Here is a 27,570-nt window from a genome sequence, read left to right as displayed (position 1 = left end):
CAATAGCTTTTATACTTTCCAATGAAGAATAAATTGGCCACATGGTTAATAATGTGGTTATATGGAGAGAACCTCACTTAAGGGTTTTTTTTTTCTTTTTGGGTAAAATACACATAATTAACATTTACCATTTTAACCATGTTTAGGTGTATAATACAGTGGTGTTAAGTATATTAACATTTTTGTGCTACTTTAAGAAGATTCTTGCTGTGAAAAAGCATCCCACCTGAATTGATATTTTGACATTAAGGTGGCCATATATTTATTAAACAATATAGGGAGAAAAGTCTAAACTTGAATGACAGGTACAAAATACTTCGCTGGGAAGATAAACTTTGAAATTGTAGTAACGTTGTTGCAGATTTACACTAAAACTGGAATAGCCAGGGCTCTTAGAGTCTAGTGTTGCACATTTAAATGAACAGTAACTGGTCACTCTAAAGCTGACATTTAAAATATTAAGTAGTTGGTAGGTGGTTGAATGCTTAGAAAAAAGTAAAAGTAGTTCTTTGCATTTTGTGAGGAGTGGGCTAGGCTCTGCGTTTCAGGGGTGCGTAAACATGAATGGCAGCTGATCCCTGTGACTTCTTAGTTCCACATTGTGAAAGATGGTGGTGGGCAGTCACAGAGTACGGTCACATGGAAAACACCCTGTCTTTCCTGACATGTTTATTGTATCCGTGTGTTTTGTGTTCTGGGATGGAGCATAGTGACTCTGGTAGGGCAGAGGAGGAGGTCAGAGAGATGAATTCTAGGCTGACATTATTCCTGGAACTCTGTGGAACTTCTGTAATGAGTTCCTGGTGACCTGAGACTGTCTGCAAAGCGTTGCCCTCATGTCTGGGCTGTACAGTCACCATTTTGATTCCACTTGTCTATCTTGTTGTCCTCTGTACAGTGAGTGGTCTTGCAGGAAAGTGTTGTTGAGTGCACAGCCCAACATTTGATTGGACAAATCAGCAAAAACACTTTTGCTCCAAAAAATATGGGCCATTCATTTGTATTATTCTTATACCTTAATGTTTCCCAGGTGATATTTACTAATGGGGCTTATAAACCAGGTTTCTCTTCTCTTGGACACCACTGAATGAAATTTTGGCTTTCTCACCTAATATTATTGAAAGGGAAGCTAAGTTGGCTCTCTCAACTTAAAGCTGGGGAGTTGAAAGCCCTCCCGGTCTGTCAGTCTTCTGAAGGCTTTGTGATGGTACCACTGTCAGATTGGGACACGAGCATTTGAGGGAGGGATGGTATTCTTCCTTAAAGGGTGACTGCATACATCCATGAGCATTTGGCAACATTCATTGTTTTGAAGCATCCTCCTTTGATTGCATAGCTCTTTGCTGGCTTCTTCTTTTGCATCTAATTTTGTCAAGCTTCCCAGATATTTCGTGAAGCACTTTGCTCCCTTGTTGTCTATCTCTATATGTCCATCAGAGAAACCTTTCCATTACTGCCAAGCCTGAGTTTGGCTGGATTAGGTGGAATTCTTGTATTTTTAGTGTGAATTCAGAATGGTCAAACTTTAAGATACATTATGTTATCTCTTGTTTCAAAAACAGATTTGAAGTGGCTTAGTAACCTGCATTAGTAGCATAGACTGAAAAATAAATCCAAGAGGAAATTGTTGTGAAGGGAAAGTAAGGGTTGGAAAACAGTTTGATGTGAGGAACAATAAGTTTATATACAGTGCATCAGAATGTCAGCTTCCCTCATGGCCAGAGCTGAAAAGGAAACTGACGAGTTATAAGAATCACAAGGTCTATAAGATTAAAATGGAGTCAGTGGCTCAGGAAGATCACAGGCTTATATGCTACAGGAAACCTCAGAAGACCTGTGAGTCTGCTAAAGGAGACACTGCTGCATGTGTCTGGTGGAATATGTTGTCAACAGCAACCATTCTAGCTGCAATATGATTCTTTCTTGTTATGTTTCAGTATAGGAAAAATAAAGTTGCTTCTTTTTATGTCCTAATGTGAGTCAAAATAATTCTACAAAGGTTAGAAATTAAGAATATCTAGGATGACCTATACAATTATGGATATATATATATGAATATATATATGAATGTATATATATATATATATATATATATATATACACCCTGTGAATATTATTTCTCCCAGCTGAATTAGATAAAGTAGTTTTCTAGCTTTTGCTCTTGTTGATTTTTGTTACTAATAATTCTAAAAATAGCAGCGCTTACAACACATAGCTACCCTTTTCTGAGTACCTCTGGTGTGTCAGACATTGCACAAAGACACTTGCTGCAGAAGAGATCTCTTAATCCTCACAGAAACCCTGTAGCTTTATTCTTATTTTAGAGAAAGGAAATTGGCTCAGAGAATTTGACTGACTTGGCCAGGTTCACATGGCTGTTGCTGCCTGTGTGCCTTGCATTCTCCACCACCTGAGACTGAGACATTGTTGTGCAGGGGGAGCCAGTTTAGCTCATTTGAGCCAAATCTCATAAACAGTCTGGAGAACAGTGCTTTCTCACATTAGCCCAAGCAGCACAGAAACAGACCCTGGCCGCCCCGTGCCCTGGATGCCTGTTTTCGGTTCAGTCCCACGTGTCACATACGAGCTGTGGCATTCTGCAACTGCTTCCCTTTAAGACTCCTTTAGGGTTGTGCATCCAGGGCCACATTCCAGTGATTGGAACTAGATACGAACAAGGATTTTCTCTGACTTGTAAATATCCTTAAGCGTTGAATATATAATTGAATTTCATTTGGCTAATGTTGTCAGGAAGGGCAATCTCATAAAAAGGAAAAAAATAGCATTCCATTGAAAGATATTTGAAATCTGATATTTTTACCATGTCCTCTTGATTAAAAATTTAAATGAAAAACAATGTAGAGATTGTCTCCTTCCATCATTTTGACAGTATAGTGTATGTTCAAAAGTACTGTATCTTTAGTACGCCTGTATGTATTTTAAGCCACAGGCAAGGTTACTTTGAAATGTCAACTTTTAATAACAAAAGTTTCATCTGTGTTTAAACAAAGCATTTTCTCTTTACATGGACAGAAAGGCATCCTCCCTCGCCCCAACATATGCAATTTGTTGTACCCAAGTCAAGGCAGGGAAGCTGATGATAGGTAAAGTTTTAAAAGGGAGGAGGTATGTAGTTAGAACCATATTGGCATTTTGGCAGCTCTTTATTTTTCCAGGGTGAACGTGCTCTCAGAAATGGCTAGTAGTTGCTAGGCAGGCTTCAACAAACACAAAGGACACTACCCAAGTGTCCAACCTGGCTGGTTTCTCAATTTAAATTTTGTGATCCTGGCTCAAAATGTAGTAAACTCTATTACTATTTGAACTTGGAATACAGAATTTTGCCAGCAATCCTACTGGCATTCTGAGGCAGGAATGAAGTTAAGTTTTCTTCCCCAGGAGGCCAGTGACTGACTTTAAAAGCAAGGGCATGCTGTCCAAGATCTCAGGCCAGGTCATTTGAACTGCCTTAAAGGTGAATGGAAACTATATAAAGAAAACAATTCCATCTTTCCAGGAGCACTTGCCTTTTCATTTGGTGCTTTCCTTTCTGATTACTGGATTTTCCTGAGTATACGCTGGCTTTTTGTATCTTTCTCTTTCTTCTGGCACATGTACAGAATTTTCACACACTCAGTTACATTCAGTCCTTTGCTTAAATAACTTTTCTAGATGAATTTGGAGCAGCGCCAGTGAAACTGAAGAAATACATGTTCTTCTGGAATAGCCATGAGATGGGCAAAGTTTTAAAAAATAATTGTTTAACCATAGGTCTGTCCATTGTTTTCTTTTGGTTTGCACCGCCTCTCCTGGCCAACTTTTCCTGAGAATAGCACTGTGCCATTTACTATTAGATGAGAAATGCAGACTAATTATGAAGTGTAAAAGTTTAAAAGACATCACCTTTTAAATGTGTCTTTTGTGTAAGGGGCAAAATGCTGATAAATATAACTTTCCTTTCAGCTTCCCCAAATGGAATAAACATGCAGAGTTGGGATAGCAATAATAAGGTGACATATGAAATTTACCTTGATCTGTGATGGGAATCGGTAACCTATTCTATATCTGGGCTAAAATTCTCCATAATACACTAACAGAATTAGCTTTACCATGTTTCCTACTGAGATATGAATATCATACATCCTTCCAAATAGGCTTAAGGTGTTTTAAGCTGCCTACATTATTTGTTTGAATATCATTACATATACATGAGGTTGTGGTGATTACTGTAAAGATGGATTTCCTTCTGATGTGTAAACTCTGATTGCTCATAACCCTTTTTCTTTAGGCTTCTGTATCTGGAACATTTTGCTTGGGACTAGCATGGTATCTGCGTGTCTCCACAGAACTTTTTAGAAAACTCACAGGAGAAATAATGGAAGAAACAGCATTATCCTAGGCCATGGGTAAATTCTCTTGTGAAAAATGCAGGAGGTAGTGCTGCATTTGGGAGATGTGGTCTCTCTTGCCAGCTCCTGTGTTAATGCTGACTACTCTGTTGTAGTGAGTTTACATGCTAATATAAGAGAAAATGTTTCTTTCCATAACTTTATATTCTATTTGGGACAAATAGCTTTTTTGTTATGCACTCATTGAAAAAAAGTACAGGAAAGTACAGAACAGATAAAGAATAGCTAAATTCCTCCCAAAGATAGTGTGCACATGTTTGGAAGCATCTCTAATTCTCTTCCTATGATAGATATACGTATATATAGCTTTGTTTGCCATTTACTCTGTAAACTAGTCTGCTAGCTAGCCACCAACTTTTCTTGTTCATAGACATAGATTTATAACTTTCTACTTGGTGATCATGGAATCATTTAATCATTTTCCCAATAAAAATGTGAAAATCCTTTATTTAATGAGGAAATTAGCATTAAACATTGAATATTTGCCTTCTACATATGTAGTGACCATTGAAAAGAGGAGATGTCAAATTTTTGCTGAAAGAAATTCCAGTTTATAAAGCACTGAAATTACATTGTTTCAGGGAATAGCACGAATGTCAAAATCTCTTTGCTGCTTTACAGAATCAGAATCCTTGGCCTTTAGCTTATTTCAGAAATTTGAATGAAATTAAGGAAAGTTCAGGGTTTAAGGAATATTTTAATATACTATAACATACTAGTTATCTGAAATCCAGAGGAATGAATCATAGTGGTTATAGTATCAAAGACTGAAGGACTGATTTTTCCCAAGATGATTTTCCACACTCCTGAAAACCATTGTCTTCACAATAACCTGTGTCTTTTGGCTTGTCAGCACTTTGAAAAATAAGACTTTTCCAAGTCACGAAACCTTCTTTGGCTACTCAGAACTACTTTTTGTCTTGCTGCGGTATAAAGGACTATCCTTCACCATTACAAAACGTGTGCTTAAGGGATTCAAGAACTTTCTTAAAAAAAAAAAAAAAAGTGTGTGTGTGTGTGTGTGTGTGTGTGTGTGTGTGTGTAATCATGGGAGAGTAGCATAGCTCTGCAAACAAGAAACTGGCTAAAGTTTTCCAGGTCCCTTTGGTGTTTAGCTTTGACTAGAAGTGCAGAGAAAAGTTGACAGGCACTGCCATGATTGACTGATTTTCTAAGTGTTGTAAAGTGTTCAGAGGATACACTACATTCAACAATGTATTTTCCAGAAATCACAACATTTTTTTTCCAGCTTTAGGACATGCTGAGTTTTTTCAACTTGATCTAGTATTTTCATGCCTTATTTGAATTGAAGTAAATATGGCCCACTCAACTGCATTAAAAAAAACTACTTTGCTTTTCTGCTAGCCACTGGGCCATCTCTAAGGGTAGTATTGGCACTTAGGACTGAGACCCTGTCCTACGTTAGAGAATGGCTGAAGTCATCTGCTTTAGGAGCTTGTGGTACTTGGCAATGTTAGATGCTCACAGTATACAAAAATACTCCCAACAACTATCCTTTTCTGAACTGTGCTCTCATATGCATCACAGTGTGCATGGAGTCAATGTCCCAATATTGTACAGGTCCTTCAAATTTTTCTTGTGTTCACCCATTGGAAATGCCATTTTCTCCTGCCCTTTGCCAGAGAAGCCTTTGAATCCAAGCCATAAAAGGCATTTATCATACAGAGTTTTATGTTGTGGTGTGTGCAACACTCTTGTGTGCTAGCCACTGCGCCATGACTTAGGTTATTACTGTAGATATATGATTTCAAAGGCTATGGTATGGAGAGAATAGTACCATGTTTAGTCTGTCTGTCTCTCTGTCACTTTCTCTCACACACCCTGTATCTTTGACTGCCAGAGCACTGAGGTACAGGATTCCTCTCCATTATTAGAAATCCTTTCCATGATCTGAGCATAGGGCTACTTGACACTCCTTTCTCTCCTAATCATGGTCACTTCTAATCACTTGCTCTCTCTTTCCTTTCTGCTTTTCTTTTTACCTTGGTTGTTCCCCTACACAGGACTTGGGTAGGACCTTTTCTATTACCCCATAATTGGCAACTAGGATGCAGATTGAAGGACTATGGCCCTGGTATTTTGAAGAGAGTTTTGGAAAAACTGCCAATATTGAGTCTGCACACATTTGAGTGTGTTACATTTCCTAATGGGTGTTAGAAATTGCTCTGATACCCATAGCCACCACTGCAAACCACCCTGCTTCCCTGCAAACCCCACCCCTAATTAAGAGTGAAGTGGGAAGAAAGAGGTGGAATATCATTAGGGATATTGAGCTGGTGGGAAATGGGTTAAGAGATTATTTCTTGGGAGAAGGGACTTTCCAAGGAAATCTCTCAAAGATTAGGCACACGTTCAAAAAGAGGAGATCAGCGTTTTATTACCCAGTGGCATAGCTGCTTAAGCAACAGGCTTGCTGATGTGCCCTAATGCCTGTGTGAGACTGGACAAGAAAACTGGGGAGAAACTCTCCCATTGGTTAGTGTGAGCCAAGTAGATACCACTCAGGGTAGCTGGTCTTGAGCTGTCCTTCCAGTAACCCACTCATGAAGCCTGACTGCTAGGTGAGTAGAGGCCAGCGTCTAGAAACCACTAGGTATTCTGCTGGTGTCAGGGGTAAGGAGACATGGAGGATTTTGGTTCTCTCATGTCAGGGAAGTGTGCAGTGGGAACCCTCATGAGTGCCTCTCAAAAACTCAGAGACTCTGCACAAGAGACCTTCTTGCACACCTTCCCTGTAGAGGCTGTTAGTAGCTTGTTGGTGTTAGAGAAGCACTCAAAAGCAGTGGAGAGAGGATTGCTGCTGCAATCCTTTCCTTCTCCTTTCTTCCTTTCCATCTCCTACCCCAAGAGCTGATCTCTACTGGCATATTTGATAGACTATCATGTATTAACTCCTCTAATCCTCCTAACAACTTCATGATATAGGTTTTATTATTGTTCACATTTTATGTATGCAGGAAACTAGGATATGGAGAGATTTAGTACCTGGAATTTGGATCCAGGTGGTCTGGCTCCCAAGACCATGTTATAACTACCATATTGTATTGTCCCACCATCTGAGATAGAAGGAAAGGATTTCTTTTTTTTTACTGTAACCAGCAATAAAAACATCTTACATCCTGACCCACTACACATCTACCTAAAAATAAAAAGTTAAAAAAGTTTAATGAGATAACACATGTTCTACAACCTGATTTTTTTCCATTTTCTATTCTGTTAAAAAAAATGCTAGTTACCACCTACTGAACAGATGATCTGGAGCTCTGAAGAAGTTTTAAGGTGGGAAAGAATAGCTCGCCCTTCCCAGTGTGCCTGTCTCTCTGTCCCTCTCTCCTCCCTCTTCTCCCCTGCTATCCTGAGTTTCCTGAGCTGTGTGTGAATCTAGCTGGTCATGGAGAGTGGGATTAACTCTGAATTGGTTGTCAGAATGGAGTCTTACACTGCACTGGACTGAGTTTCTAATACTGAAACTGACCAAACCTTTATGGACTCTTACTTCATAATAAGAAATGAGGAAGGAAGAGGGATTCCAGAGAGCACAGTTAAAAATAGTGATGGTGGGGTTCATGTTACTATCTCCACTGAATAGTGATTCCATTGTGGACTAGTTATATCAGGCTTCAATTGTTTGGACTATGTGGGTTGCAGTCCAGCTAGGACAGCCCTGTCTTCCATGGATCGTGCCTATCATCCTTGAAACAATGGTTGCACTCTTCTCACGCTCTGTCAAACTGGAGCTGTTGGGTTCTGATTTTAGACCTCAAGCTATGTGGTATTATTAGCCCAGAGCAGGTTTTATTGAAATGGCTTATTTTGCTAATTTGGACTTATTTATTACTCTGTTACTTACAACACATCGTATTCATTCATTCCTCCTTTGTGTAGAATTTTTTTTCAGTAAAACTAAGCCTCTGTATATCCTTTTAATGAGATTTTTATAGTCAACCTGGAGCTTCCTTTGTTAAAAATAAATAAGATGAAAAGATGTCATAGCAGGAAAAGATGAAACCAATTGCAGTTAGTCCTTGAAAATTTATGAGAAGTACAAATATTAATGGCAAAACTTCTGTTAGAATTTGTTGAATCATGCTTTCTAGAGACTAAAAAATTACTGGGCTCCCTCTTCACCCCACCCCACCCCCAACTTACAAATGACTTTTGTAGGCAAGGAGGAATGCCTACCTTGAACACTTTCCAGACTAAAATGATTGTGACCAGGCTCTCAGCTTTGTGACCTTAATCGCCCATTTGTCTGGGAGTTGGAGTGAAGCCAGACCCTTCTCCAAGGGAGATTTGGCCTCCCTTGCATGCGCTTCCATAGCCCAGCGAGATGGGTTGTGTCTCTTTTATTTGGCACTGTGCCATCAGCCTGTGTTGAGAAAGACTGAGCAGGAAAGTCCCAGCACATGCCAGTATTGTGGAGGACATCCACCCCATCACAGACAGGACTTTTATGAGGAACCACTGGGGAAATTGCTTGCAGAAATTGCTTACTACAAGCAACCTCTGTGCTTCCACCCTGGGAAACTGGCTTACTTTTTAGCTTATGGACACTGTGAATCCTGTACAGATGTGGTTTCTCTGAGAGAGGCAGGGATCAACCTTGCAGCCTAGGATAGTGACCATTCAAGCCCTGATGTGTGAAATTCTGTGTTCCAGTCTTCTGTTTGGCCTTACTATTCTCTTATCCTAATATTCCTTCTGCAATTCTCTCAGTTTTTCATTTGATGCTTTTGTTTCCTACGTGTTTTTTAATACACCTACAATCCTTATGGTAAAGTACTTGTATCCAGAGGGCTTTTGCCAAGTAAATATAACATGTGTTTTTAAAGCCTTAGCCTTTAAAAAAAATCTACTGCCTTAAATAGTGGTTAGGATTGAAAACAAATTATGGTCTCAAAATGTATGGTGGAAGAGCAGGACCACAGCTTTTCTAAAACCTTGAAAGCTGGTTCTAGGATTGGCAAGTTTGGCATAACTAAAAGAAGAATGAAGTTTTCTTGAGGTAACAAGATTAAGATAATTGAAAGTCCATGTTAATTACTCAGTAGAATCACCTGATACTAAGTTTTAAGGACCCACCCAGAGGGGCACTCCAAATGCAATAGTGAATTGGGACAGAAAATATATTTAAAATTCATACTCACCAGTTGAGAAAAGAAAAGTGGAATGAGAGGTGTTTCTATTGAGAAAGAAGAGAACTGTTAATTAGCCATGTTACTTTGAGAAACCATTTTCCCTTTTATAAATTGGTGCTCTCATCTATTAAATGAAGGAATTAGATTAAATGAATATAACAATTCTGCCAACTCTAACGTTTTCTGATTTTTCAAATGCAGTTAAAATAGAACCTTGAAAACAGACCATCACTACTTACATAAGTGAAAATTTGAGAGTCCTGAGTTTTGAGGCCCTTATTGGTAGCTGAATTAACATATTAATCCATAGACCCTCATTGTCCTCTCTTGGCACAATGATTGGACCTTCATTTGCTTTGCTAACGAAGGTAATGATATGTGCTTTACTAATGAAGGTAATGATTATAGTCCTTCCCAGGAAGGTTGCTTACTCCTAGTCATGTTTTTGGTGAGCTTTGATATGCCCATCATAGTTATTCAGTAAAGGTTTATTGTTTTGACTTGGTATTTTACAGCATTATCCATTTAAAATGTTCAGTTATATAATGCCTTGTTACCTTACTTTGGAATTAGCTTTTTTTTTTTTTAATTTTTTTTTCAACGTTTATTTATTTTTGGGACAGAGAGAGACAGAGCATGAACGGGGGAGGGGCAGAGAGAGAGGGAGACACAGAATCGGAAACAGGCTCCAGGCTCTGAGCCATCAGCCCAGAGCCTGACGCGGGGCTCGAGCTCACGGACCGCGAGATCGTGACCTGGCTGAAGTCGGACGCTTAACCGACTGCGCCACCCAGGCGCCCCTGGAATTAGTTTTTAAAAACTTTATAGAGATGCAACATTTTAAAGTTGGAAGGGACCAGAGGCTACTACCTTGTTAAACATTTTTGTTTCGTTATTTCTGGGAGAAGGGTATTTAATATTGATACTGTCTGGCAGGATGTAGCTTGTTTTTACTTGTTTATTTGATTACAGGACTTTTAAGCACTCTATATGTATAATAAAAGAAAATAAGCTTAGTTGGAGCTTAGTGTTAGTTCTTTTCTTCCTTAAGTGTGTTTTGCTGTTAGTGGAAGGCTTCATAATTTGAAATTTGTACACAATGGAGGCCGAGCAGATAGCCTATTGTATATACTAGAACATTTTGGCCATGCCAATAAAGATATTAATATACGAAGTCACACAGCAGTACATAGTTACTGCCTTTAGAACCTAATCACTGATTAGTTTTAATAGAGTGAGAATATTGTATTTAAAAAGCAAGTTATTCTCTAAAATGTGGAACATATTTAGTCAAGGTGAGTGAACCTTGATGTTTTGTCCTGCTGATGGTAGCTGCCATATTTCACAAAAGAGAATGCATTTTCACTGAGATGGGCAGACACAAACACTGCCCTGAGTTTGGCCAAATAGCCAGAAATAGTTTTAGGATTCATGGAGTTGTCTCCAAAATTCCAGGGATATTGCATCATCTTCATGGGCCTGGTTTGTTTTCAGTTCTTTTTGAAACTGAGCCCTGCTGGTGGGATAAATACTCAATAAATTACACTCACACTAAGACTGTGCACACCAAAGACAGTAGCAGAAATTTAAAGCCCCTTTCATAAGCATCAAACTTCTCTGCTGAAGTGTGGCTTTTTTTCCCTTGAAAATGTAGTTTAACATTTCTTCAAAGTATGCAATGTTTGAACTCAAAATAGTCCAGTATGGAAAATTGATGAAGTCTACTCCTGATTGGCTCTCTGTTCAGTCCACAGGTCTGTTTGAATCAGGGTACTGTTTATCCTTTATGAAGTGTCACTGTCCTTGCTTTGTTCCAGCAAGTATATGTTTAGCAGGCACAGAATTTGACCTCAGTAAGAGGATATCATTGTTTAAATCATAGAGGTTCTAGTAGGTTTGGTCTTCCAGAATTTTTATTTCTTAAGTTCCTTGATCTGAGAATACAACTCTATTAATTTCTTCGTTTTTATAACCAGCTGAAAGAATTAAAATAAATGACATCTTAACATACTGCCAGGACTACTTAAAACCTTCAGTAAATTGCAGATGGTTAACTGCATCTGGGCATGCTGACAATTTACAATCTTGACAATGTCTCCATGACTTACGGTGTTAAATATGTATTGAACATCTATTATGAGCCAGGCACTGACCAGGGTAATTTAAGTGCCTCTGCCTTTTGCCCTAGCCTCACTTTCCAGCCTTTTCTGTCTCAGCTTCTTTATACTAACCATGTGCTGTGCCAAATGGGCTGCTAGCTATTCTCTGAAATCAGTGAGTCATGTCATTTCATCCATCTTGAATGTCCTTGTATCCCAACTTTTGCCTTATTTTTGAAAGGCCAACTTAAATGCCATCTTTTTCATAAAATCATTCCTAATCACTGGGAGCTAGACGTGATCCTTCAAATGCTCTGTGTTGTGTGCAATCTGTTCCTTATTGGAGTTTTCATTTGCAAGCAGCACTGCATTGTAGTATAGTAGATGTGCTATATCCAGATAAAGGCAGGGATTGCTGTTTTGCATTTTTGGTATGTTCCAAAGGAAAGTGCCCTATGGTAGTTTTTGTGTCTCAGCAGGACTCGGTGTAATTGAATGAATGAACATTGCTATAATTTAAGGGCACCCACTTAATATACACAGTGATTTTGGAGAAGAGTGGGAGTAGTCTGGAGCCACTGAAATTACATTAGGGTAGGAAGATTTCTCAAATGTACTAACAGTCCCTGACTTACAATGGTTTGACTTAAGATTTTTCACCTTTACAGTGGTGCAAAAGTGATATGCATTCAGTAGGAACCATACTTTGAATTTTGAATTTGGATCTTTTCCCTGGGCTGGGCGGGGCTGCACTGCCCTGGTGACGTGTGGTGCAATACTCTGTTGTGATGCTGGGCAGTGGCAGTGATCCGCAGCTCCCAGTCAGCCATGCAGTCTTGAGGGTAAACAGCTGGTACACTTGCAATGATTCTGTACCCATGTGTCCTTTCTGTGTTTCCCTTTCAGTACAGTATTCAATGTTTCATGAGATGTTCAACAGTTTATTATAAAATAGGCTTTGTGGCTTTGCATTAGATAATTTTGTCCAGCTGTAGGCTAATGTAAGTGTTCTAAGCATGTTCAGGATAGGCTAGGCTAAGCTATGATTTTGGTAGGTTATGTGTATTAAATGCATTTTCGACTTCAGATATTTTCAACTTATAACGGGTTTGTTGGGTTGTAACCCCATTGTAAGTTGAGGAGGAGCTGCAAAATTGTTTTATGTATATGTTAGTTAAAATTTTTGCTTAGTTCTGTTAACAGGAATCAGGATTCAAAATAATACAAAAGCAGATGTACAAAGTAAAATGATCTTTAGTCTCTTTTCCCTTCCCCACATTCTAGTTTTGCAGCTTGCTGTATTGTTAACTTAAAAAAATATATATGGGAATCTATTCCAATTGAATCTGAAAGTTACCTTCATTTTTTTCTTCCTGCTGCATATTACATGTTATATTGTGTGGATGCAGTTTAAGGCAAAAAAATCTTAAAAGGCTGGGGAGCGTTTTAGCTGTTTACAGCTGTTTATTCTTACAAAAATGAATTTTTAGCCATTTGCAAAAGGAGGAGAGAAAAAGAAAACATAGAAGAGGTATAAAATCTTGAACTAGGAGGAGAATATTCTCTGAACCTAGAGACAGTTTTAATAAGGTCCTGCTTGTTTTATATAAATTCTCTTTTTTAGTAAAAAAACCACAAACACCCAAATAAAGTAAAATTTAAGTTTTGGGGCGCCTGGGTGGCGCAGTCGGTTAAGTGTCCGACTTCAGCCAGGTCACGATCTTGTGGTCCGCGAGCTCGAGCCCCGCGTCGGGCTCTGGGCTGATGGCTCAGAGCCTGGAGCCTGTTTCCGATTCTGTGTCTCCCTCTCTCTCTGCCCCTCCCCCGTTCATGCTCTGTCTCTCTCTGTCCCAAAAATAAATAAACGTTGAAAAAAAAAATTAAAAAAAAAAATTAAGTTTTAAAGAGCCACTCAAAAACACATTTGACACAAGTAGCTGTCAGTTATATTTGCTCATTTTGTTTCCTATTTAAATTGATATTTGTAATTTCTGAGGATTCTGTGGGCTAATGTTTGTAATAATTTATATCCTTGTTTGACATCAAATTCAGTAACTGTTTTGTGATACCAGTAGACATTTGAGAGATTAAAGACTTGCTTTCCTATCATTATTAATATTTTACTTATAATTTTTTTAGTGCTGTCTTTGGTAACAGTATCATCAACCTCATTGCTTGTGGTGGATCTTCGCAGTTTCAGATAGGTCACAATTATTCAAGATTGTCTTCTTAAAAAAATTTCAATATGTTCTGCATATAGACGTGAAGTTATGCTAAAAAGTTTTATGTAGCAGCAGTATCAACCATTTATTTAGCAACTACTATGTATTGTAGAGTACAAATTTGGTGGATTCTCCTAGATGCATTAAACACTGGCCTCTGATTTCCACCACAAGTGGTTTATTTAATTGAGGTAGTCAGGGTATTGTGATTTTTTAGCAGATTCCCCAGATGATACGTTGTTTTTATTTTAAAATAGTCTTGGACTTCCAAAAATGTTGCACAGAGCTCTTGCATTCCTATGACTCAGATTCCCAATTATTAATATTTTATTGAACTCTCCCCCTTTTCTGTTAATCTGTGTAGGCTTTTTCTGACATGTTCCATCACCCCTAAATGAGGAGGTTGGTACTGTTACCAGAGACAGCACAGTGAGAGAAGATGGGAAGGCGTGGACAATTGTCTGTTATTGTCAGGAAATCAGTGTTACACAAAACCACCATGCAATTCACACATCCCATTCCAATTTCACCAAATGCCCCCAGTAGTGTCTCTTTTTCCCTGCCTGGTCCAGGACCATATGCAAGAATATGTGTTGAATTTAGATATCATGTGTGTCAGTCTTCTTCAGTTTAGAATCTATTCCTCTGTCTTTTCCCTGTTTCTCATGTCTTTGAAAGGCCTTTCATTCTGTACAACCCTCAGTTGGAACCATCCAGTGTTTTCTCATGACCAGATTCAGGCCATGCTTTCCTGGCAGGAATGGCACCATGCTGTTTTCAGTGTATCACATCAGGAAACATATAGTGTCAATCTGTTTCACCACTGGTAAGTAATATTAAATATGATCACTTTCTCAAGTTGGTAAACACTACTTTCTCCATTATCACCATTATCCCTTTTCTATTGAACTAGTATTTTGTGAGATGTTCCCATATTATGCCAATATCCTGTTCTTCATCAAATCTCCACCTGGCTTTTTTTTTTTTTAAGACTACCATGATAGTTACTGAATGATAATTATTTTCAATGTTTCAGCCACATCTATTAGTTGATATTCTATAAGAAAGAACTTTCTTCCCTATTTATTTATTCATTTGCTTATTCATATCAATATGGATTTATGAATTACCCTTTTATTCAGTGGATTATAATTTGATAATCTCATTATTTTGATACCCAAAATTGTCCTAGATTTGAGCCTTTCCTAATTGATTCCTGTTTTTATTTGTTTGTTTGCTTTTGACACATTCCTATCATTCTTTGAGCATTGGGACAAGATGTTCCAGGCTTGTCTTTTACTTCCCTGTCCTGACCCTCCTTCTTTTGAGTAGATTATGGTAACTAGAATTACAATCTGGGTCTCAGTGCTGTCATTGCTCCTACACCCTCTCAGCAAACAGAACTAGGAGATGTATATGTGTATACATAATACACACATGTATATCTGTGCTATTTCTATACCTGGATCTGTATAACTTTAGAAAGATATGTTTATTCTGATAATTCAAATTGTAACCCAGTACCTCCAGTGCTTTTTCTAGCCTTCCCTCTTCTTCAGAAGTTGAGAAAGCTGGCTCCCATTATCCTCAGTATATTACTTTTTTGTCCAGTTAATTAATTCTGCTTCATGTAATCAATATTCCAATCACTCAGGAATCCTCCTTCCTCTGCCACCTTTGTGCTCCCCTCACCTAACCCCTTTCCTTAGCTGCCAGGCATGCTGCCTAAGATGCCTCTTCATAGCACCCCCTCCCATCATTGTGCTATTTCCTTAGTCTTTCTCATCTTCATGCCAGGGAGGAGGAGAAGGGAAGGGAAAAAGAAAAGGTCCGTCTAAGTGACTTAATGTGCTGCAAGTTGAAGATCACTGTATTTAACATGTTACATGCATTGTCTTTTTAAATTTCAAGCCATGTATTCTTTCCTCATGAAGTATTTGAGATTTAACAAATATATATTTATTGTCAGCTTCTCTTTTTACAATTTGTCCATTTCTCCCATACATGGAGTAGAGGTAAATTTTTACTAATCGTGAGACTATAGTGGGGTATTGATAGCTGGATTTTTATTTTAATGTTTTAAATTTCCTTAGTGGTAATAGGATGTGGTTTCTAAAATGACATGACCTGGTTATTGGTAGCAACCTGGCGCTGTCAGGTTTTTTAAGGAGGAGATTCTTTTCTTCAAATGTGTGACATTAAAAAGGCTCACATACTGATATTGGACTTTTTTTTCGCTTCTGAAATCTCTCATGCTTCTTCCTGCTTCTTCACCGAATTCAGGGGCATTGTCATCAAGAGGTTCCATGTTCCTTCTCCCTGGAGCTTAGATATGGCATTTAAAGAGGTCAGGCACCCCTACCCTAATTGCACCCCTTATCCTAACCTCATTGCCTTCAGGAAATCTGAAGGGAGAAGTAGTCTGGAGCCACTGGCTTAGATTGTAAATATCAAAGCCTAAACCCCATTATAGTTAGAAGAATCCTAGGAGTGATCTAAAGCTAAATTCCATTGCTGTGTGATTCATGATGATCTAAGACTTTTCATCTGTTTTTCATTTTCTAAAGATTGTTAAGTTGGTTGCTATTATCGACAATGTTTAGGTTTAAACAATTAAAATTAAGGTATAGAGTTACCTTTGTATGCCATGCTCAGATTTTCTCATTTGTTGGCACAAGTTCATTTATGCAAAGGTTATATGGCACAGGTTTACCTTAGATAATCTCTTACGTAGTGGAAAATACCTGAAGTCAGCTGGAGGGTAACTGAGTACTTCAAGTAAAAATTCACTTACTTAAAAAATTGGATTAAGTATTATTGAATTTATACAGATTTAAAATCTGATAGGATTTGGATTTTTAAATATGAGGCTTTGTAGTATGATTCGTTTGACCAAAGATTAAATTCTGTAACTTTGATTTGTTAGGGTTTTGAAAGATTGAAATCAAGAAAGCAAAAACATAAAAATTAGAGTGGAGTTTGAAAAAAATTGGAAAAATAGAGAAATATACTTTTTAACATTGAGAACGTTCATATTTTGGAATTATAAATAATTGTTATGAAATATGAGGGATAAAAAGTTCCACCTCTTACATTCTAAATTTCTGTTCATTGTTTTCTCTGTAATGAGGTCCTTTGTGAGACACAGATGGTCATGCAGCTCTCATCATCCATAGTGTGTACATTTATGCTGAGTGGCAGCTGTCATATAGTGGGTCTGAAGCAAACTTTAGTGACTCTGGAATTAATTATTAGCCCCTCTACAGGCCAGAATACTATCAACGCAGGTCATGAAAATATCCTACCAAAAGGATATAAATGTCCCAGTGGGTTATAAAAAAAAAGTTAAGATAGTGTTAAAGTGCAAAAATTGTATTTGTTTTCCTGAAATTATCTGCATGAATTATACTACCTAAAATAGATTCTTTAACAAAATGGTATTTCATGTCATTTTTTGATTCTGGAAAGTGTATTTATTTTTCATAGGAATAGTCTATTTTAAAATGCCTGAATTAAGAATGAATTAAACCTCATGTTTTCCGCTAATGATAAGGAAGCTAAGTATAAGACTTTTAACTAAAAATGGGAGTAATTTTGTTGTCCTTTAGTTCTTATGTTAGAAACATGAAACCAGAGGTCAGTTAAGTCTCCATAGCAATCATCTCTGTTTACAAGATGAATAACACATTTCAGTCCAGATGTCAGGAAAGTTCTTAACAAGTGAAAAAACAAAACAAAAAACACTCACCAAAAATATCAGGTGTTTTGACCAGAAACTAAGCTAGTACTTTGCATTACAATGAGGAGAAGGTGTGACATTACCAGTGGTGACTCCCCTGGCTTCTTAGTTCTTGTCTATGGGAATACAGGAAAGAAATGTTTTGTTGATTACATTGCAGTTTCATATGGTTCACCCTAATAAATTTGTAACAAACTAGCATGCGAATATATAGGATATTTTGTGAGAATCTGGAGTATTGAGTTCTGACAACATTCAATCAGCATGTAGAAAACTTGTATTAAATGAGTTTTTGTTGCATTTGTTCCCATCACTTCTGAAAATTCATACTTGTGCACCTAAAAGAAACTTTTTTTGGTACAGTGTCTGTAATAGTGCCTGCTACATTGTGGGCGCTCGGTAAATATTTTTTGAATAAACAAATGAAAGATATTTTTATTTGTATTTACACGTCTTGAAAATGCAATTTATAAGTTTTCATTAAAAGAACAGTTTCCTTCCCATAAACTTCCAGTACCTGACAGCCACTGATCTGTTTCTCTTGCTGCAGTTTTGCTTTTTTCAGAATGTCATATAAGTAGAATCACACAGTGTTTAGTCCTTTGTGTCTTAACTTAGACTAAATCTTTGGGATTCATCTAGGTTGTTGAGTGTACCAATAGTTTATTGCTTTGGTTCTGAGTAGTAGTCTGTTGTGTAGATATACTAGAGTATTTCTTGTTGTTCATTCACCAGTGGATGAACATTTGAATTGTTTACATTTTATAGCTATTATAAATGAATGTGCTGTGAAATCCACATACAGGTCTGTGGACAAATATTTTCATTTCTCTTGGGTAAATGCCTTGGAATGGAATTGCTGGCTCCTTTGGGAAGTATATGTTTCATTTCAATCAGAAAGTGGCTCTACAATTTTGGATTCCCACCAGCAATGTATGAGAATTACCATTGTTTACAGCTTTTCCAGCACTCGGTAATGTCTATCTTTTTAAGATTAGCCATTCTAGTGGATATGTAGCAGTTTTTCATCATGGATTTATGTTTTTTTGAAGATTGATGTTGAACAGTTGTTTATGTGACTATTGGCCATTCTTATGACTTCTGTTAAGTGTTCAAAATTTTGCTACTATGTTGTTGGGTTGTTTACTGAGTATTAAGAGTTTTGGATACAAGTCTTTTATTGGATATATGATTTGTAAGTATTTTTTTTTTCCCAGTCTATGACTTTGTTCTGCATTTCAAGCATTTTTATTTGATCCTTTACATAGTTTTCATCTCTCTGGTAAATCCCTCACCACCATAAGCACATGTTGATCTTTTTTTTTCAATTAGATTCTTATCATATTTATAATGATTTTAAATGTCCCTTGTTTTATTTACAATACTTGGGCCATATTGGAGTCTGGTTCTGTTGACCAGGTCATCTGTTAGCAATGGTTTAATTTTCCCTTTTTGTGTTTAGTAATTTTTTAACTGAATATAAGGTTTTGTGTCCTAAAGAACAATAGAGACGGGGTAAATAATACCCATAAATGGCCAATTCTGTCTTTCCTTCAGGCTGTTGATATAGGCATTTGTGTCAGTATTATCAGTAGTTGAGCTAGATTTGAATTTTGTTGCTGCTATAGTTACTTTGAGTCCAACACAGACTTCAGATTTCTCCAGTATTAAAGTACTAGTACCTTGAGCTTAGTAGGAGGTCTCAGTGCATTAGGGGTTTCTCAGCATTCCTAATCTACCCTCGGTTTTCAGTCCACACTGCATATCTGGGCCCCCAGCTCTCTCCATGTTCTTGCTTCTTCCCCAGCAGTGGGCTGCTGCTGCTGCTGCTTGTTACTTGGTGCAAGGTTCTTGGTGGGTGGAGGGTGGATTGGTATGTCCCCTTCTCCCCCATCCTCAGGTTTAGGTAGGTCTTATGTGCCTGAGCTTTAGGAAAGGGAGTTACTCAGTGTTCCTGTCCTTATAACTAATTATTTTTAAAATCTGCATGATTAGTTTTGATAGTATCTTGTTCCTTCAACATACTTGTAATAAATCACTACTCATGGCTTTTCCCCTTGTACCTGTAGTGATTTTTTTTTTTATTGTAAGCTCATGTACATTAGAATTTTATCCATGAGACTTCTTTGAACACTACTTTTAAATTGCTTTAAAATTTTTTTAATTCTGTCACCAAAAGTGCATGAATATAGACTTGTATTTAGGAATTCTCAGACGTTTTTCTTTTTTCTCATTCCACTGGGGCAAAGCCAGACACTCATTTCTACTGTTGATAACTAAGGGGGAATTTATATTTCAATCTCTGGGTGGGGCTTTATGTGTTTCTGTTGTGAAATTTATTTTCTGTTCTCTGAACTTGGTTTGTTAAAATCCACACTATAGGCCATGAGGTAAGAGACATTTCTATGGCATATGCTGACTCTAGCCTTCACTTACTTATTTCTTATCACTTCTGACCTAAGGAAAATTCTTATTTAGCAAAATATATTTTTATTTAAGATGTTTTCTACTTAAATAGCTTTATCTGAATGTCCAGCTTACCCTTTTCTACAAGCACAACTTGTATGTGCTATCTTCTCATACCTTTGGAGCAGTTGATACAGTGTATCATAATCACATGGTTCTTTTTTCTTCAGCCAAAACTAAAATTTTAATAGGTTGCTGAATGTGACTTTTTAGTTTTTGAAACCCTTGACCAAGCACAGAGAAGGTGGGGGGGGGGGGTAGTATAAAGAGCTTAGACTTTTCATTTAAGTATATATTCAAATATATTTGAGCTGGAAATACACCAGCATTTATTAGCTGTGTGACCTTGAACGAATTACCTAGTTTTTGAGTCTCTTTCTTCACCTGTTGAATGCGATATAATTCCTACCTTTTTTAGGACTAAATTAGAGTGTGATTATTGTACACCTGAATCTAGTATAACACTGTATGTTAACTGTACTGGATTACAAAAATAGACTGATTAAGCAAAGCAATCTACATAAAACCTCCCTGTCATGTCACATAGTAGGCATTCAAATGTTAATGTTGTCATCTTCCTCTCTTAAATACCTGGCGAATTATTCCCTATATTTTTCCCTTGATTTATTCCCTGCAAGGAATTTTATTGTAATTAATTAATTAATTAATTTAATGCTTATTTATTTTGAGAGAGAGAGGGAGGGCATGTACAAGGGAGCACGAGCTGGGGAAGGGCAGAGAGAGAGGGATAGAGAGAATTCCAAGCAGACTCCATGCTGTCAACACAGAGCCCAATGAGGGGCTCCATCTCATGAACTGTGAGATCATGTGGGCCCCAAAATCAAGAGTTGGATCCTTAACCCATTGAGCTACCCAGGCACCCCCTTGCAAGGAGTTAATAAAATAGTAAAAATATCTCAGGCATTTGCTCATGTTTAATCTCTCTTCTCTATTTAATAAATAACCCCCTTTGACAAATATATTGGAAGTGATGGCTTTTTCTGACTTTTCAATAATAAACAAGTAAGAGGTTTGTGATTAGGGCCAATGGAAAATTCTCAGTTCAGTTCAGCTTGTCAATTTCAAGGAAGGCACAGATTATTACTTACCAAACTAGAATTTTACTTTCTAATTAATTGCTGTGAGTTTGTACCTCTGTAGATTATAAACAAGATATAGAAGGAATTACTTAACTCTCTTTGGCCTTCTAGTCCTTTAAAAGCTAATTTGTAAAGTAGTATCATAATAGCATTGTATGGTGACAGATGGTAGCTAACACTTGTGCTGAGCAGAGCATAAATGTACAGATTTGTGGAATCACTGTGTCATACACCTGAAACTAATGCAACATTGTGTGTCAACTGTACTTAAGTCAAAAAAAAAAAAAGGTAATTTGTTAAGAATGACTTAAATTTAGTCTAGACACACAGTTTCTTACTAGCTACTATGATGGTTCTTTACCAAACTTGTTATGGGAGAACAGTAATATATATATTTTTTTATTTTTAAGCAAAGATGTCAGGCATTTGAGGGAATTTTATGAAGTCAGTTCTCATTTGTTCACTGTAATTATGAAAAAGTATAGGGTAAAGTCTTTAATGCTCTAGTTTTAGGAATTAGTTTTAACTTCTCTATATGAGATTTTTCTCCTTTAAAAGTTAGATGTGTTATCAGCTATCTAAAACAAAACTTTTGGGGTGCTTGGGTGGCTCGGTCAGTTAAGTGTCCAACTCCTGATTTCAGCTCAGGTCATGATCTCACAGCCATGAGACTGAGCCCCTCATTGGGCTCCACACTGAATGTGGTGCCTGCTTGAGATTCTCTCTCTTTCTCTCTCTCCCTTTCCTTCTCTCTTTCTCTCCCTCTCCCCTGCCCCTTCCCCACTCGCACATGTGCTCTTTCTCTAAAAAAAATTTTTTTTAAGTAAAACAAAACTTTTAAGTACTCTTTTTTTTGGGGGGGGCAGAGGGAGGGCACAACTCCCTTCCCTACCTTCTTATGGAATGAGTGAGGAATAGTAAAATTGGATAAAGACAAGGAAGGGTAGAGGTAGAGGGAAATTAGGAAGTCTGACCATCTGTTACCAGTCTCTAAAAGATCAAAATCACCTTTTAATGTAGTTAAAATATTCAGTTAAGTCTTTTATTTTGCATATGAGTGTCAGGTGACTTATACTGATAAGAACATATAGCTAGTTAATTATAGAGCCAGGAATAAAAGCCTCTCCAGACTCAGCTGTGTGATCCTAAGCAAGTTCTTTAATCTCTCCAAATGTGCTTTTCAAGTGTCAAATGGGGATCATGCCTGCTTTATAAGGTTGTATGGAGAAAGTGGAGCTCATGTGTATTTGTGTTTATGAAGTGCTGGTGCATACCAGGTACTCAATAAATGGCTTTTTTCCCCATTGTATCATCTTGGTTTGCTGTAAATTAATTTTTTTGTGAACATAATAAATAATAAGTTTGCCAGTAAACACAGAATTGAAAATTTTATGGTCTTTCACTTTTTAACAGAATGCACAGGGTACAGACTGGGAGTAAAACTTGGTTTAAAAGATTCCCTGAATCATTTTAGCTTGAAAAAGTGGAAGTTTTACATTATCTTTAGATGCTCTGATTTTGGTCACTGCATTATTGCCTTGGGTCAGATATACCAATTTATACAAAGAGCATTCTCGAAGACATTTCCTTGCCTTTTCCTCTGTGAATTTTTCTTATGTGAGCTTTGATGCTCACTTGAATGACCTTATAAAAGAAAAGGAAAATATCAGTGGTGTTTAAAACTTACACTTTCCACTCAATTTTTTTCCAGATAAATTTACAGTGTTCTGCATCTCACCTTTCTGTTTGACCCTGGTTGAAAAACTCAAAATTTTCCTTTAGCACAACAGCCTGTATTCCACTGGTCACATTTGAGCTTTACACCATTTCATTTGCCCTTTTAACAAACACACATTCCAAGGATTGCATCAGTTTAAAATGGATGGAGTGAGTTGACATTCTCTTATTTGGGAAAACTTGGTTTTATTGATGAAATGGAGTTTGGTGTTTGTTTACCACATTTATGGAAAGCATTTTGCTTTAGGCTGGTTACAGTGTGCAAAGCAAAACCCAGCAACTTATAAAACAAGATTTCTCTTCCCTCTCTAAAACTTGTGGCTGTACCTAGTTCAATATTTTTTCTGATCAGGCCAGGGAAGAATTTAAAAACTGAGAACTTGGAATTCAGAGGGATACATGCACCACTGTATTTATAGCAGCATTATTTACAATATCCAAATTATGGAAGCAGCCCAAGTGTCCGTTGATAGATAAATGGATAAATGTAATATTATTCAGCCATAACAAAAAAAGAAAACTTGCCATTTGCAAGGACGTGGTTGGAGCTAGAGAGTATAATGCTAAGTGAAATAAGTCAAAGACAAATACCATATGATTTCACTCATATGTGGAAGTTAAGAAACCAAACAAGCAAAGGAAAAAAAAAAAAGAGAGACAAACCAAGAATCAGACTCTTAACTATAGAGAAGAAACTGATGGTCACCAGAGGGGAGGTGGGTAGAGTGTTGAGAGAAATAGGTGATGGGGATTAAGGAGTGCACTTGTGATGAGCATTTGGTGTTGTATGTATGAAATTGTTGAATCATTATATTGTACATCTGCAACTAATATAACACTGTATGTTACCTGTACTGGAATTAAAATTAAATTAAAAAAAAAAACTGAGGACTTAGGACCAACGTTAGGCTCATTTAGCTATTTCTTTTTTCCTTTAACAGTGGGGCTCTGAAAAAGACATAGTATCTAAATGTTTACTTGAGAGATTAATATACCTTTCTTTTGACGTTTAAAGGTATTTTATTTATTTAAAAAATTTTTTAATGTTTATTTATTTTTGAGAGATACAGAGACAGAATGCGAGTGGGGGAGGGGCAGAGAGAGAGGGAGATACAGAACCTGAAGCAGGCTCCAGGCTCCGAGCTGTCAGCACAGAGCCCAACACAGGGCTGTGAGATCACGACCTGAGCCGAAGTTGGACACTTAACCGACTGAGCCACCCAGGCGCCCCTAAAAGGTATTTTAAAAGTTTAGTATAGGGTTGCCTGGGTGTCTGACTCTTGATTTTTGCTCAGGTCATGATTTCATGGTTTGTGAGATGGAGCCACATGTTAGGCTCCACACTGGCAGCAAGGAGCCTGCCTGGGATTCTCTCTCTTTCCCTCCCTCTCTCTCTATCTCTGTCTCTCTTTCTCTCTGTACCTCTCCCTGGTTCATGCTTTCTCTCTCTCTCAAAATAAATAAACATTAAAAAATGTTTTGTACAGTTAAAGTCTAAGTTGATGGCATGTACAGTAAGGAAAGCTACTTGTCTTAGAATATTCACCAGACTGTATGTTAAAGACTTCATGTACTGAAAATGAGCAACAAAATATCCCAAGCATGGTGTATATGAATATGTAATTAAAACACTTGTGCTACTAAATGAAAACTCTTTTCTTATAGTATCTATAGTTGTGCTTGCCATGTTAGAAACTCTCTGTATCACCTGAAAATAATAAATGAATGAGAGTTGATTTTGAGCTTTTTAATTGGTAGTTGGTTTTGAAAAATCATTTCATAAGCTTTAATTAAAGGGATAATTTGAGCCAGCGCTCAAGGTGTGGCCTGTGGTCTGTTAAGAACAATATTGTTGCTATGTCTCCAGAAAAGAGCCAAGGAAAGGAAGATGGAAAGAGATTGGCTGCATGGGAAAGGATTCCTCCTCTGCCTTATTCTCCACTGGCTGCTTCAAGGAAGAGGAGACCATTTTACTACCAATCACTCAGGCTTTGACCAGCAGTGGGGGGAGTCCCTATTATTTTCTAAGCAGTGTTTAACAGAAAAGTTTCCATCCAGCCATCAACTACAGCATCCCCACTCATGTCTACATCTCCATCACCCTGTCTGACATCCTGGAAGTGGGTGATGCATAGCTTTAACTGATGACATAATTCCTGTGGCTAATTATGGTCTGGTACAATCCATTCATCAGGTGGAATCCAGAGGAATATGGGGGCATCAGGAAGCTCAGCATGGCAACTAAGGAGCTATGACTTCCAGTTATCTTCATTGAGTTCATAGATGTGGATTAGGTACCTACAGGTCACATAGCTTATGTCACCTGTGAAGGTTGTAGCAGATTAGATAAACCAGTATGAGTCATCAGCATATGTAAGATGGACTATCTTCCATTTACCCTTTGATGAACAGACCTGCACACTCACCGTCAGCTCTTTCATCTCAACAGGTAGCCATCAAGGCACAATCCCAGCCTATATATGATGAGGCTTCTGGTATCCTTCTGGTATCCAGTGGCTTTCTGGCTGTCATCCATGCCTTCAGCTTCTACCTACCAGCAGAAAGAGAATCATGCCCCATTCAAGACAGCACTGTTATCGGACTACACTGTCTTTCTGCTTATGACAAATGACTTATTCCCAGACACTGGCATCCCCCTCATCAGTATCTCCTTTTCCCTGTGTTCTTCTCTGATGGTGCAGGTCAGCCAACTGGAGACCATTTTTATCACCTCCCTGCTACACACCTGGCTACCACCCAGCTACCACCCATGAGTTGGTGGCTCTAATGCTTGTTTCTGCATTGTACCAGCCCAAAGAAATGCTGCCCCACTGCAACCCAGAGGGGAAGTAAGGGCCTGGGTCTCATTCCTATCTGCCTGCCTGGCCCGAAGGAGCCAGTGGAGTTGGTGGGGAGGGTTCCTGGTAACAAGGAGGCAGAGTTAAATGGATGCTCTGCATCAGCAAGGGCCAGTAGGAACACAAGGCTCAGAAGCAGCACCTGGGAGTGTAGTTCAGCCACAGGATGGACATTGTGCTCTTCCACCTTTGCCTGCTCTTTATGGCCTCTTATCATCATGGTCACTGTCCTCTGGAACACTTCTTCAGACGCCCACCTACAAACCCCAGTCTTGAGCTTCTCTTGCCTCTAGAAACCATCCAGGCTCTCATGCCCATCCAATCCCAGCCCCTAGCCTCAGCAACCACCTTGTTGTTTTTAACCCAGTCCTTCCATGCGGTTTCAGACCAGACCCAGGTAGTTCCCAGAACTTCGCTCTAGAAGTTACTGAATGTCATCAACTCCCCTCAGCTCTCCCATGAGTTCTGCCTCACTCCTCAGGATTCCAGTTCCTAAAATACTTCCTTGGTTGAATCACCCTCAGTAGGCCTCATTTCAAGGGGAAAAAAAAGACAATTTGTCTTTATTCTTTGAGGATAAATTTTTAGTAAAATGCAGCTAAGTCTCTAATAATTTTAAGTAATTTTAGTTGCTAATTTTTGCTAAGAAAGACCTAGGGGTTTTCTTTAAGGGAAAGAATTTGGGTTTGATAGTGGAAATTAAGGATATAAACAGTATTCCTAGGGAGACATTTAAAAATACATTAATGAATAACAATGTGACATTTGGTATGCCAGTGATAGTTATTTCCTTATTAAATGGGTCCTAAAGAGCTACCAAAGTATGGAAGTAAGAAAACAGTATCCCTTAAAATGTTACATGATTCAGAATGACCATTATTTTCCCTGTATTAGCTGAAATTTTCCCGTTTCTTTATTCTGAATTATCATGGTTTCATTGCTTAAAATGTGGTAAAATATTTCTATTTAAGTATTTTTCTGCAAAGTACATATGTTAGATACTTGGTAATGATTTCAAATGGTATTAAAATGATAAGATTTCTTTGTGGTTGAATTGGTTATGAATTCTATAGTAGTGAACATTTATAGATTCACAATAATAGTGAAGACGTGAAGGAAAAGGAGGAGGAAGATGTGTGCTTGAATCTATTATTTTTAAGTTTTAGTGCTTTTAAAGAAGTGCAGATTAGTTAAAGCTTTTCTAACATTTTATTATAAAAATACAAAAAAGTTGTAAGACGCAGGGAATACCATATACCCACTAATTAAATTTTACAATTACTTCTTTATATTTGCTTTATCTCATATGGATGTATCTATCCTTCTATTTATTTATCAATCTATTTTTTTTGTTGCATTTCAGACTAGCAAGCAGACATCAGCACACTTCACCCCTTCACCATGCATACCAGTAATCAGCATTCAATATTTGGAGTGTTTTGTCGTTGTTAAAGTAAATGTACTATTCATTGTTTTTTGACAAATGTATACATCTGTGTAACCCAAACTCTTATGCAGATATAAGCCATTACCATTACTTGAAACAGTTTCCTCCTATCCCCTCTCCCAGATCCACCCCCAATTTACTGTATCAACCACTTTTCTGAGTTTTTTCACCAATGATTGTTCTAGAATATTATACAAATGGAAACACGTGGTATGTACTTTATGGTATAAGGCTTCTTTCACTGAGCATTATGTTTGTGGGGGTTCCTCCTATCATTAATATATCAGTAGTTTGTTCCTTTTTAATAGTGAGTTGGATTACATTGCATATCACA

At 37.7% G+C, this 27,570-nt stretch overlaps 1 protein-coding gene and 1 pseudogene across 1 annotated transcript in view; both read left to right on the top strand.

Annotated features, from left to right (window-relative positions):
• Positions 1–27,570, top strand: part of BICC1 (BicC family RNA binding protein 1) — a 284,184-nt gene that overhangs the window by 124,247 nt on the left and 132,367 nt on the right. The gene's annotated exons all lie outside the window — the stretch shown is intronic.
• LOC115527672 lies at positions 24,820–26,082 on the top strand (annotated as a pseudogene).

Source organism: Lynx canadensis, chromosome D2 (assembly GCF_007474595.2).
Source record: "Lynx canadensis isolate LIC74 chromosome D2, mLynCan4.pri.v2, whole genome shotgun sequence".
Lineage (NCBI taxonomy): Eukaryota > Metazoa > Chordata > Mammalia > Carnivora > Felidae > Lynx > Lynx canadensis.
The sequence above is the reverse complement of the archived record's forward strand: the minus strand, read 5'-3'. Positions and strand labels throughout refer to the sequence as shown.